Here is a 13,513-nt window from a genome sequence, read left to right on the forward strand (position 1 = left end):
AGAACTGCACTCTGCAGTGTCTGGAAACTGGATGTAGCTGCTGCCACTCTCACCAGGGCAGAGTCCACGCAGCTGCAGCTTCTCCACCCCACCAGCATCCAGCAGCAAGCCTGGAGTGCCTATCTCTCATTGCCAGCATCTGGGTCATGTGCCTACACTGTAATTTCAAGGATCTGAGGAATAATCATGATATTTTCAGTTTCTCTAGTAGGGTCCAGCTCTTTATAATTTGATGTGTGGGGAGGTGGTTCACAAACACATGAAGGGTATTCAGATGCTGGGGGGCCAACATTCATTGCACTATCGCCTACCTCAAGCAAGCTATACTGGACACCCAGGTTAAGGGGAGGAGATTGGGAGGCAGCCCATTGTGGCTTGCACGTCCTTCCTCCTTTGTACAATGAGATGACACTTTTTTTCACTTGCTGCCATTCTATAGGCCCTTGTATCTGAGAGCATTTTGCAGTCTCCTTGGTGAGACAGTCTGAGCTGGGACTCCTAGGATTTATTTAATCATGTTATTTTCATTTGTGCCCAGGATTATAAACAAGGCTATATTGAAGGGCCAAATGCTTAATTAAAGGGAAAAATAATAATTCTTTTAAATTAGATGATGGTGTGGAAGAAAAATAGACATTATTATAACAAGTGTTTTCAAAGAGACAGTTGGACATAACTCATAGAGGTGGATAGTTTATCTGACAGCCAAGGAAAGGCTGAGACTGTAGAAGCAGAGATAACACCGTCAGCTGTTTGTTTCCTGACAATGAACAATATTCAATACATTTAAGGCTGCAGAATGATTTCAGGCAATGGAAAAATGCAATAAAGGGGAAAACCTCACTCAAGCATTTAACAGGATAATATGGAAAAGATTTCCCCGAGAGGCTCTTATTCACTAATAGATACTCCCTTGAATTCCTCTGACCATTAAGTGAAAAACTTTGGTAACTAAAAAGAAATGTAAATCAAATGATTACATAGCGTGAATGACTATTTAGAAGATCAAGGAATTCCCTCTGAATTTCATATACACAAATGTCCCCAAGTACATAACCCTCAACACCCCCCCCACCACCAACAACTGAATTATATTAGCATCTCGCCAATCCTTTTTCCCTTTCTAATGTTTCCTACACAGCAAATGAAGCCCTCATATGCCCAGGTAACCAATCAGGAGCTAGAACATCACAAAAAAATCTTCCCCAGCCTATCCTCCTACATCTATTCAATCAGAATATTCCTCAAATTTTATGTACTAAATATGCTTTCAATCTGTCTGCTTCTCTCAGCCCTCATCACCACCACCCCAGCTGAAGGTCCCGTCAGCTCTCACAGGACCACGGCCGTGTGCTTATGCTTGCCTCTTCAGCTCTGGACATGTAGCCCTCAGCCATCCTCCATGCAGCAGTCAGAGGGCCTTCTGAAACTCAGATCTCATCATGGCTCCACCTTGTGTGGATTTTTGGATTCAGAGGAATCTGGTTTTGAATTCTGACTTCTCCACTAAGGTAGATTGGACAAGTCACTCAACCTCTGTAAGCCTCAGTATCTTCATTTTAAAATGAAAAGTAATGCTTTTTCAAGGACATTGCTCTAAGGATTAAAAGAGAAAATGTGATGAAAGTGTCCAGTGCAGTAGCCAGCATAAAATAAATCCTTCAATGAAATTTTCTGTAATCATTATTAAGAATTAAAATCTTTTCAGTGGAGATTCACCATTAGAGGAGGATTCTAAAACAAAGCAGATTTTTTTGTTGATGTTTAAATAAAGAAACAGAAATAACAATGGATAAAGGATTATTTGCATGCCATAAGGAGTACCATGTAACAAATGACACCCTTGGAATCTACCAAAGGGAAAGGGGGTTGTTTACTTCTCAGTAGGAACCGTGTGCCAATGCAAAAAAAAAAAGAAAGAAAGAAAGAAAGAAAGAAACCCACCGAGATGCATGAGGAGAGACAGCAGCAACAGCTGCAGCACCATTAAATGTTTTCCAGGTATTCATTCATTTATGTATTCATCAAACATTTATTAAGCAGCTACCATGTGCCCTGTGCTTCTTGCTGGGAATACCAAGAATAGAATTCAAAGTGCGCTCTTGAAGGAGTTCACAGCTTAGGGAGAAAAGCATAATTTAATGTGCTTTATATGATAATAGAAATACACCCCATGTCTCTTGAGACCTGTAAGACCTCCATCAAAAGGGGAAGGAACTGAAGGGAGTGACAAGAGTAGGAGGAAAGAGAGGGGAAGAGAAGGTCACAGCAGCACACTGACAGACACATCATGGGAAACATCCTAGAGGATGAATCAGTGATGGGTCTTTTGATGTTGCTGAAGTGCATGCATCTGGTTGTGACAGGCCCTTGCTTTGTACTGGACGTCAATCTGGGACAATAAGAAGTTTAGTACTATTGCCTCTGGAACCTGGGCTCATCTAAAGTGCCTCCTTGATCACTGGTCTCTTCTGTATCCAAGTTTAATTCATTCAAAGGCCGATACTCCTTCAGCCCTTTCTCCATCAGAATGCTCAAGGGGGGTGAAATCAGCCCTTTTTCCGGGCCATTCTGTCCATCCACTTCCAGCTGATCGAACGCTCTGAAAGATGCAGTGGCTTGAGGCTTGCTGAGGGATAGCAGAAACCAAGAACAAAGGAATGAAAGGTCACATTTTAATCAACTGAGTTGTGTCCTTGGCCAAACAAGGATTTTTTCATACTCAGTGCTTCAGAGGGAAGGAGGCCACCGACAACTCTCATTCATCTCTGATTCTCATATTCTCTCTGTCTCTCCCCCTGCCATCTCTCCCCCCGTCTTTTCTTTCCAATACCTCTCCATCATATCTCTGTTCAAACACCAAACTATTGTTCAAGAAAACTAAGCTCCTTTGCAGCAAATTTCTTCCTGTATGCTCCTGCCTCAGTTACCCATGGCATTCTCTTCAGCCCAGTCACTGATGGCCCCAGAGAAAGAAAGAGGGAATATGACTCCCCAGTTCCAATTTCATTTCCTTTTCAATGAGACCTGCATTTTCCCTGACTTCCTTACTAATGCTGAAGTCAAGTTACCTGAATTTGAATCCCAGCCCGACCTCCATCTGTAAGATCTTTGAAGATTTAACTTAACTCTCTATGCCTCAGTTTCTTCATCTGTAAAATGGAAAGAATCATAGTATCTACCTAATGTTGTCTAATGATTAAATGAATGAATACATATGAAGTGTTTAGAATAGTGTCAGTATATAGTAAATGATAAATATTATCATTATTACTTATGAAGTAAGCACGTTTCAAAAAGATATTCATTAATCCTCCTCATGAAAAGTTCCATATCTTCGGAGGAAAGGATATTTTGCTAGTTGGTATAGCGCTGGATTTGCGTGTAGGTTAAATATCCCACCCCACCAACACCTTATACTGAGAAGCCCTTGGCTGTTCCTGCCTCACCTGAGTTTGGCTGTGGTATGAGACATTTACTGCTCCTTGTTACCCAGCCGGAAAGACAACAGCTCCTATGCTACAGCTCTTTGTCCTCTCGAAACTGATTCAAAGTTCCCTAGGCCCAATCATGTGGGACATACCAGGGGGTTAAGATTTTAATCCCAAGGCAGTGGGTATCTGCTGAAACTCTTGAAAGAAAAACTGGTGATCGAATTTTCATTTTAGAAAAAGAATTCTGGCAGCAGTTTATGTAGATATGTCGGACTGGAGGTAGAAGAGGCTGAAGGCAGGGAGACCATACAGGACACTTAAAATAGTCCAGGGAAGAGATGATGAGGGCCTGGCCCCAATCATGGCAGAAGAAATGAATTTCTTCTGAAGCAGACATACCAAAGCTCGGATGTGGAAGGGAAAGATAAGAAGTTTTTAGCTTAGACAACTGAGTGGGTAGCAGTGCCGCTAGTTGAGACAGAAATAAATGATCTGGACCGAGGACAATGAGTCCTCCCTTTGACCATGTTAAGTTGGAGGTATCTCTGAGTGGAGATGTACAGTACGCTGTTGGAAATATGGATCTACCTCTTGGTAGAAAGGTCCAGGAGATAAAAAATCTAGGAGACATCTCCACATAAGTGAGGGCCAACGTCACTAAAATGGATGAGATTGCCTAACAGCAAGATATAGAGCAGGGGAGAAAGAGGACCAAGAACAAAGCTCTAATGTCCAAGGTGGATGAAGAAGGTCAAGTGCAAATGAAAGAAGGTTTGGTCAGGGAGGCAATAGGAGAACCAGAGAGTGTAGCATCACAAAAGCTAACAGATGAGGGACATTCAAATTTGTTCATTCAACCCAGCATTTATAGAACATCTACTATGTGCCAGGCACTACTGTGGGTGCTGAAAATACACCTGCAAAAAAAAATAATAATAATCCCTGTCCTCATAGAATTATATTCAGGGAGAGGCAGATAAGGAACAGGAAGGTAGTGAAGTGTGCTATGAAAAAAATCTAAAGATAAGGGAATTGGAAGTGATGAGGGAAGAGGGTGCCACTGTAGATACCAGGGCTTGGGGGGGCCTCTTTTTTTTTTAATTTTTATTATTTTTGGGCTGTGCCACACACACCCCCAGCAGTGAAAGCTGAGGAGTCCTAACCACTAGCCCATTAGTGGGATTCCCCAGGGAGGGCCTTTTTAAAAAACGACATTTATGCAGAGATCCGAATAAAGAGAAGGAGAGAGCCATGCAAATATCTGGGAGAGTAACGTTCTAGAGGCAAAGGCACCAGTACATGCAAAGGCTGTGAAACAGCAGAGCTGGCTTGTCTGCAGAACAGTGGGTAGGCCAGGGTAGCTGTGGAGGGGTGAGTAAGGGGGATGTGATGGGAAATGAGGTGAGAGAGCTGGCCTTGGGCCAGACCATGCGGGGTCTCGCTGAGAGGTCAAGTGTGATGACTGAGAAGACACTATTGGATTCAACAATTAACAGGCCATTGATGACCACCGCGAGAGCAGTTCACTCAAGCGTTATGGAAAGAAGTCAAATAGATGCAGGAGTTGAAAAGTCGGTTCCACGAGAGAAAGGAGACACAGCTCGTATAAGCTCTCTTTCAAGATGTGCGTCAGTGAAGCAAAGGAGAAAGGGCAGGAGCCTGATCGCATTGCAGGGTTGAGACAGGACTTGTTGCAAGATGGGGAAAACCTGACAAAAAGGAAGATGCAAGAGAGAAAGAGGGAGAATCATGAACAAAGGAAGGCCCCGTAGAGTAAAGAATGAGATCAGATGCGCAAGTGCAGGAAAGCTTTGGAGAAGAGCAAGAACCTCTGTGCTTATACTGCTGTGCACACGTGGTGGGCGAGGTGAGCTTGGGCGCTTGCGTGCACTGGCCTCTGTTTCTCCTGAGAATGAGGTTGCAAAGTCCTGTGCTGAGAGTGAGACGACTGGGTACAAGTGGGAGCCTGGGCAGGATGAGGGGGAGAGTATGGAGAGGAAGTGGCCTGGAATCAGAGAAGGGGTTGGGAGAGTGGCAGGCCACACTGAAGACACGGACAATGGCAGGAAGGCCATGAGAGGGTTTGAGAACCCCTGCCTCCAGGGAGGGCCAGCGCAGAACCTTGAGGGTTGGTGGACGGCAGTCAGGCCAGAAAGGACCCCAAGGGGTAGAAGGGAAGAGATGAGGGAGGACTAGGAGCCATCCGGGAAGCTGATGCCCACACACTAGTGCCAACCCCTAGTGCGAAGAAAGTGGCAGTTAAGGAATTCCGTACTCTACGACGTCTGTGCATTTAGCAGCACGTATTCACAGCTCGTGAAATCCGTACACCATCTGTCCGTATCCAACTATTTCCTTTGTTTCTGAAGTTCTGGTAAAGCACATCTTTCAAGTATGGTTGACTGAAAAATACTTAAATTTGAAAGTATTTCAGCGTCAGTTATCTGGACATTACATAACATTACATCATCTCTAACACCAGGCTGCCTGGGTTTGAACCCCTCCTCTGACACCAGCTCCATGACCTTGGGCAAGTTTCTCATCCTTTCTCGGCCTCATTTTTCTCAGCTGTAAAATGGAGATCATAATAATACCTCCCCTCATAAGGTTATTATGAATGTTTATAGATCACTCAGGATAGGGTCTGGCAATATGAACACTGTATAAATATTTGTTTAAAAATAAAATTCTCTTCTGGTCAGTAATAATGCTAACCATTGGACATGAATTAGCCTAATCCTCATTTAAAAACTATAAGATAGGTTTTATTGCTCCCATTTAACAAATAAAAGAGACTCAGGAGGGTTAAGTGATGTTTCCAAGATCACACAGCAAGGAAGAATAGAGCTGGGATTTGAAGCCATGTTTATCTGCTCCCAAAGCATGTACTCCTTTCACTAAATCATGCTACACTGTGAAAGTCTGCACTCGCAAAGGTTACATTGGTATAGTAATTTCCAGTTACAGAAGGCCATCTATGTACTTGATGCTCTTCCATTTGAGTGGCTTATGTGGGCTGTTTGCAGCTTGGCTATAGAATTCAGATCATCAGACACACACACACCCAGAGCCAAGCTCAGCACTGAATCACAACCCAGCTTCTGAGGTTAAGTTTAAAGTATATTAGTTTTGGTTTAGTTGTTCTAAACCTTTAATGACATTTGATACATTAACTTTCTGCCACCCTGAAGTATTTTCAAAATGTCAGCTGAAATGATTGATTTGTACTTACCATTTTTTAAGGTTACTCAAGCCCTACCACAAAATACAGATGACTGATTAAAGAAAAATGAGCCATTTCCCTATCTACCTTAGGAATTCCCTCCATAAACAGCACAGTGCATTTCCATTCTGGGTCCCTTGCTGGCGCATAGTCTTCGGAGAAGCAATCTGGGGCTTCCCAAATGCCAGTCCAGACTGCTCTGTGACGATGTTATCACAGGTATGCAACAAAATGGGGAAAACAGAATAAAAACATCCACACACATTCAATTTGCGGAGGTTTCTTTTTTGGGAAGGACCGCCTTGTTAGAGACATAAGGTTGTACCGTATTCAAAATCACATCATACACTCCAGAGCTAGAATTCTGAATTCAACTCCCAGTCTCACCACCTACAAGAGGGTGACCCTAGGCAACTTTTAAACCCGGTGCCTCAGTTTCCCCTCTTATAAAATGAAGGTAGTAGTTTCAAACTTACATTTTTTGTGAGGATTAATTGAATTCACACATATAAAGCATATAAAGCATTTAGAATATGCCTGGCACATAGCACTCAAACACACATAACCCACTAGTATCATCATGACATTCTGTCCTTTCTACCTTTTTGGTTTGTGAAATATCTTTTCCTTTTATAAACAGTATCACTAGTACACAATTGCTAGAGATGTTGGTTTGGGGTTTTTTTGGTATGTTTAGTTGGTTGTTGGTTGTTGTTTTAATATTCTTACTTGAAAAAATAAAAAGTTTAAATGATGTCGCTGGCACATGGTGGTTGTTGATTCTTTTTCATTTTGTCATTAGTTGTTGTTTTAATATGCTTACTTGACAAAAGAAAAAATTTACAAACGTATGTCAGTCCCCAATTTTTAAAAATTTACTGGTCCATGAAACCCCCAAGTTTGGGTATCACTATTCAACTTCAGGAATTCCCTCAATAAAATAACTACATCACCAGCTCCTGTGCAGTCACGAATTGTAGGACTTTCCATTTTAATTCAAGCCAGTGGGAAATAGGAATACAATAAAGACAGTGCAACTCCTGGGACACTTTTGCCAACCCATCTAATTAAAGCTGCAGCAGTTATTCAGGCAAGGCAGGAAGATTACCATCAGCTTAAGTTAATGAAACTAGTTTCATACTTTGAGCATTTGGGGATATCAGAGGGCAGTGTGTCCATTTGCTTTACAAAATATCTCATATGGTTGACCTTAGATTTTTCTTTTAAATGTGAAATAACATCAATGTAGTCACAATTAACTCTACCCACAAATACATAGAAAATCTTAAATTGAGCCTTAAACTTCTTAAAACCTTAAACTTCCACAAATATGTTCTTAGACTGCTATAATTGCTATTCTGGTAAGCCTGTTAAGCAGTGTTTCTCAAAGTAAGTTCTTCAAAACAGGATTCCCCTGGATATTTTATTAGTTTCCTGGGGCTGCCATAACAAAGTGCCACAAGCTGAGTGGCTTAAGTGACAAATATTTATTCTCTCATAGATCTGGAGGCTAGATATCTGAGATCCCCACCTTGTGTCATCAGGGACACGATCCCTCTGAAGGCACTGGGGGGGATTTTTTCCAGGCCTTTCTCCTAGCTTCTGGTAGTTCCTTGGCTTGTGGCAGTACAACTGCAATATTCACATGGCATTCTCCATGTGTGTGTATGTCTGTCTCTATGTCCAAATTTTCCCCCTTTATAAGGACTCTAGTCATATTGAATTAGGGACCCAGCCTACTCCAGTATGACCTCATCTTAAACTAACTGCATCTACAATGACCCTATTTCCAAATAAGGTCACATTCTGAGGTGCTGGGAATTAGGGCTTGCTGTAGACTGAATGTTTGTGTCCTCCCAGAATTCACAGATTGAAACCTATTCCCCAGTGTGATAGTATTAGGAGGTAGGGCCTTTAGGAGGTGATTAGGTCATGAGGGTGGAGTCCTCATGAATGGGATTAGTGCTCCTATAAAAGAGATCCCAGGAGCTTCCTTGCCTCTTCCACCATGTGAGGACACAGTGAGAAGACAGCCATCTATAAACTAGGAAGTGGGCCCTACACCAGACACAGAATCTGCCAGTTCCTTGATCTTTTGATCTTAGACTTTCCAGACTGCAGAACTGTGAGAAATAAATCCTGGTTATGCTACCTAGTCTATGGTATTTTTGTTACAGCAGCCCAAATTAAGACAATGCTTCAATATATGAATTTGGGGGGGACACATTTCAACCCATAAATACTCTTCCAAGGTAGGGTTCTGAGGCTAAAAAATTGGGAAATTTTGCCAACTCTATCTACTGTCTACATTCACAAGGCACATCAGCATCTTAAAAATATTGAGCCTTTGCACAATAAAGAAACATTGTACAATAAGAAATCTTTGTAAAACCCAGTGTTTCTCAAAGTTAGGTGACTTGGGAAGCTATTTTCTTAAGTGACATTTGTATATATCCCACCGATATCCCTCAGAAAATTCAACCGGAATAACCCTCAGAAAATGCAATTGGATTTCAAGCAGGAGAAGAGCCCAAGGCTAAAACCATGGTCATCATCTATAACAACTACAAAAACAAATTCCAGGCAAGGCAGTAAGCCTTTGACAGTCTATAACCCTCTGGCCTCTTCTTGTCTCTTAGGGAGGAGAGTGGGAGTGTTACAAACTCCTGGACACAGAAGCCCTTTGTGGCAATTATGACAGACTCAGAGTCAAGTGGCCAAATGGGATGCCATCATTAAAGGTGGAGGGAAAAACATGACGCTGACATTCTGCCAAAGCACCATAAATGAGGTCATGCACTTGAGTGCACAGACTATTACTGATAACAGGCAGTGACAGAAGAATTTGTAGGAAATTAGAGAGCATGGTGGAGGCTGTTTTATGGGGGAGGTGGGGGGAGAGAAAGCGGGGTTGGGGAACAAGCACCAGAGCTGTCCTTGCCTCTGCCGGTAATCAGGTCCACAGCTGGCTGCCTGGAGCAGGTGCTCAGCGGGCCCGGGGCCCCAGGCACACAAGGGCCAGAGCTCCCCGGCTTCCCTGACAGCCACAGAGCTGCGGTTTGTTGCCCTGCTAATCCCACCCTGCACATCCCCCTGCTAGACAGGAGCAGGAAAAAAGTCACCATGCAGGGGCCAATGTGCTTTCCTTTTCAAGCAGATGCTGCTTTATTGGACGCCTGACTTTGCGATTAACTTTGGCTTATTTTTGCCATATGCCTTTCCCAAAGCCGCTTTAGTTCCTGGTGCAAGCTGAGCCCCTGCGATTTCATTAATCCAGCACTGCCTCTGCTCTCCGCAGCTGGCTCACCACTGGGTCTGCAATTGGCATTTTGCTCGCCTCCTTTGGCCTGGCTAGAACAATTGCTGGTCTATTTGTCTCAACATGCTCATTATCGATTTAGCCCATAGACTCATATCAGACACTGCAGAGCCACTGTCTTTATCCGGAGCTGAAAGAAAAATATGCTAACTATGACAACACCTGTGGCGTCTTTTTAGGCCTGAGATGGAAAGGGAAGAAATGAACAATTGTAGTGCAGAGAGGAGGAGGACCACCAACTAGGGGCATTTAATTGGAAAGCAAACTAGCCTCTGGTATGTGAAGATGTGGGAAGTGACACCCGAATTTTGATGAAAAACAAATATTGAATAAAACATTTGGAAACAGACGGGGGAAGAGCACGAAGTCTACTTTTTAAAGAAAACCCACTCAACTGAATTCACCTAAAAGGCAGTGTGATCTGGTAATAAAAGGCAATTGGCATCCTCTGGTTAAAAATGAGGCTTCAAAAGCAAACTTCTGGGGCTTTCAGTTATAGCCTCTAAATCCCAAACATGGGCCTTTATCCACATGAAACAATTGCTTGCCAAGGTGAAATGATTAGCTGAACAGGAAGATCAGAGATTGAGATACCCACGCGATGTATCGTGAAACGCAACCAAGCGGGGTCTGGGAGATAAGCCTGAGCTCCTGTTTGGCCATTATTTGAAGCCATAGAAGATCCATTTTCTTCCCTATTCCCACACCCCAAAGGACTCAAGTACACACACACACACGTACTTGTACACACGCACAAACACAGCTGGAATTCCTGCTTCCCCATTTAGAAAAAGATCTGCACTTTTTACATGCCTCCTTGCTCCATTCCATCTTAAGGGAGGGCATGGAACAAAATAAAAATGAACATATTGGGGAAAACTGTGGGAAAATATGACTTGGTTCTCCTAGTGAGAAATTGAAACCCAACAAGACTGTGGGATAAAATGCAATTGTTCTTCAGTCTGCGTTACATTGTAAATTCTGCCTTAGAAACCAAACCAAAGGACTGCAGAAAGCTTGGAGATCAGGAAAGAAAACAAAACACAGGAGGTGGTTAGTGATTCCCCACAAGTGGTCTGGGGGGTTCTTTAAAACCGCATCATTATGACAGGCTCCCTGCGGCTTTTTTCTAAGCAATTCCTTCTAAATGCCCTCAGAGTGCAAACATGTTGTAAGTTCAAGGAAGAATGAATTTCTGAGATGGAATAGGCAACCTCTTTGGGATCTGTGAACCAGAGGGTGGTGCAGGAGGGCATTTTGATGCTAGGAATTAGAATTGCTACAGGAGATAAAATAGAGTGGGAATCCAACCCTGGTTTGGCAAAGTTTGCAATATTTTGCAAAGTTTTCACAAGCAAAGAGAAAAACTCAAAGCATTTTATTTCTAACAACATTGCTCTCTGTCCCACCTCAAAGCTGCCCATTTGTGGTTGCTGTTTCCACTAATAAATCATTGTAACAACAATACAGGAGCCGTGAGATGGTGAATTTCTATTCAAATGCACTTTATTGTCATTGAGATTAAATGCAAGGTATGCCTTCAATGCCTTTCTGAATGGTATCCTCTAACCAATGCTCTTGATTTTGGCTGAACATTGGTATGACCTGGGAAACTTTTAAAACAACTGGATTCCTGGATCCTCCCTCCCCAGAGGTTCTGATATGGGGATTTTTTTTAAGCTTCCAGGTGATTTAGTATAACAGGAGGTTCTCCTGGATTGCACTTTCCTGAGCCTCAAAAAGGAAGTATCCCTCACGGGTAGTTCCCGCACTATTTGCCAGGGCTCCCTGCCATCATGCTAGCAAGCTCCTCAGCCAAAGGCTTTCTTTCCAAAGTTTCTCAGTAGAAATCTCAAACTTCTCCAGGAAAACTCTAGCTCCTTCTGAGGGCTATGGGGGACAACCTATTTTGTGCCTCTCTCCCAGCTTCTGGTGATTTGCTGGCGTTTGCCAGATTGCCAATTGTTCCTACAAGCCAGTATTCCTTGGCCTGTAGGTGCATAATCCTCATCTCTGCCTTCATCTTCACGTGGCATTCTCCCTGTGTGCATGTCTGTCTCTGTGTCCAAATTTCCCCATTTTATCAGGACCCAATCATATTGGAGCAGGGTCCACCTTAATCTCTTCTTAACTTGATAATTTACAAAGACTCTACTTCCAAATAAAGTCACATTCCCAGGGCGTGGGTGGGGGGAGGCAGGGGTTAGGACTTACACATATTTGGCGGGGGGAGTGACCACAGTTCAACTCGTAACATAAATAGATAAAGAAATGTATGGTAATGATAAATGTTAAATTAAGGAAAGTGGTTACTTCAGGGGAAAAGAAAGAATAGGTATTCAGGAAGGGGTTAACAGGGACTTCAGCTGCCATGGGAATATTTTATTCCTTAAATTGATGATGAATACACAAGTGTTCACTCTGTTATTCTTTACAATTCTTTTGATGTCTATTTTGTTTTTGGTTTTTGTTTGTTTGTTTCTTTGGTCGTGCCATGCAGTTTATGGAATCCTAGTTCCCCAACCAGGGATTAAACCTGGGCCTCGGCAGCAAAAGCGTGGAGTCCTAACCACTGGACCATCAGGGAATTCCCTTTTGATGTCTATTTTGTGATAACTGTAAAATGTATGTATGTGTGTGTGTTATATATATATGTATCATGACAATTAAAATACTGTACCTTTTTTTTTCTTAATGTAGGTCTTCAAATTACACTGGAGAATATATGAGGGCGATACCTCTGTGTTACAAGCCTAGCCCAATGCTTGGCACTTAGTAGGCATTTAATAAATCCCTGAATTAGTTAATGAGGGACTTTATTATACTACTTGAAAAGGAGGAAACTGAGGTTATAACTGCATTATTGTACGGATGATCAGCAGAGTTGGGGCTTTAACTCCGTACTCTGATCTGCCAAATATCACTACCCCCCTTTCTTGGTGAGTAGGAGGAAAACTGAGGACCCCAGAAAACCAAACATCGATAGTTCCTTTATTGTTGCCTTTGGATACTCTACAGTTAATTGGGTAGAGCCACTCAGATGTTAACAGACCTCAGCATCTTCAATGAACTTAGAGACCAAGTTGTTACGAATCTGGCCTGGATGTGGGTGGGTAGCCTTGAAGAATTACAGTGATTATATCTTCCTTATGGCAAAAGCATATAAATAATGAGCTGGAAGGATCTACAGGGAAATACGTGTATGATACAGCATGTCTCTGAGGATATGAATACCTATTAAGTCTGCCCATTTTCCCAACTGTCTCCCCTTATTTGGGAATTGTCTCTTGGTCCACGGAAGTGCATCTTCCCATCAAGTTGATATTACGTGTCCCTACCTCTCTCATCATGGCTGATTAGACCAGGGATAAGCACCAGAACAAAGCCCACCATTTAGACGTGGATGTGGAACTGGGACTGAGTGGCAGTGATCAGTCTCTGCCACTGAGTGGAATGAAAACACATGAATTTGGGTGCTGTGGGGTGGCCACATTCCACCTGATGGACCAGAACCTGAGAAGAGGGTCTACAGAGAAA

At 42.8% G+C, this 13,513-nt stretch overlaps 1 non-coding gene across 1 annotated transcript; it reads right to left on the reverse strand.

The window, feature by feature from the left end:
• Nucleotides 1-12,491: 12,491 nt before the first annotated feature.
• TRNAQ-UUG (transfer RNA glutamine (anticodon UUG)) lies at nt 12,492-12,563 on the reverse strand. Its single transcript has one exon. It is a non-coding gene; the product is annotated as a tRNA-Gln (tRNA).
• Nucleotides 12,564-13,513: the final 950 nt, after the last annotated feature.

This window comes from Balaenoptera ricei, chromosome 1 (genome assembly GCF_028023285.1).
Source record: "Balaenoptera ricei isolate mBalRic1 chromosome 1, mBalRic1.hap2, whole genome shotgun sequence".
NCBI classification, from domain to species: Eukaryota; Metazoa; Chordata; class Mammalia; order Artiodactyla; family Balaenopteridae; genus Balaenoptera; species Balaenoptera ricei.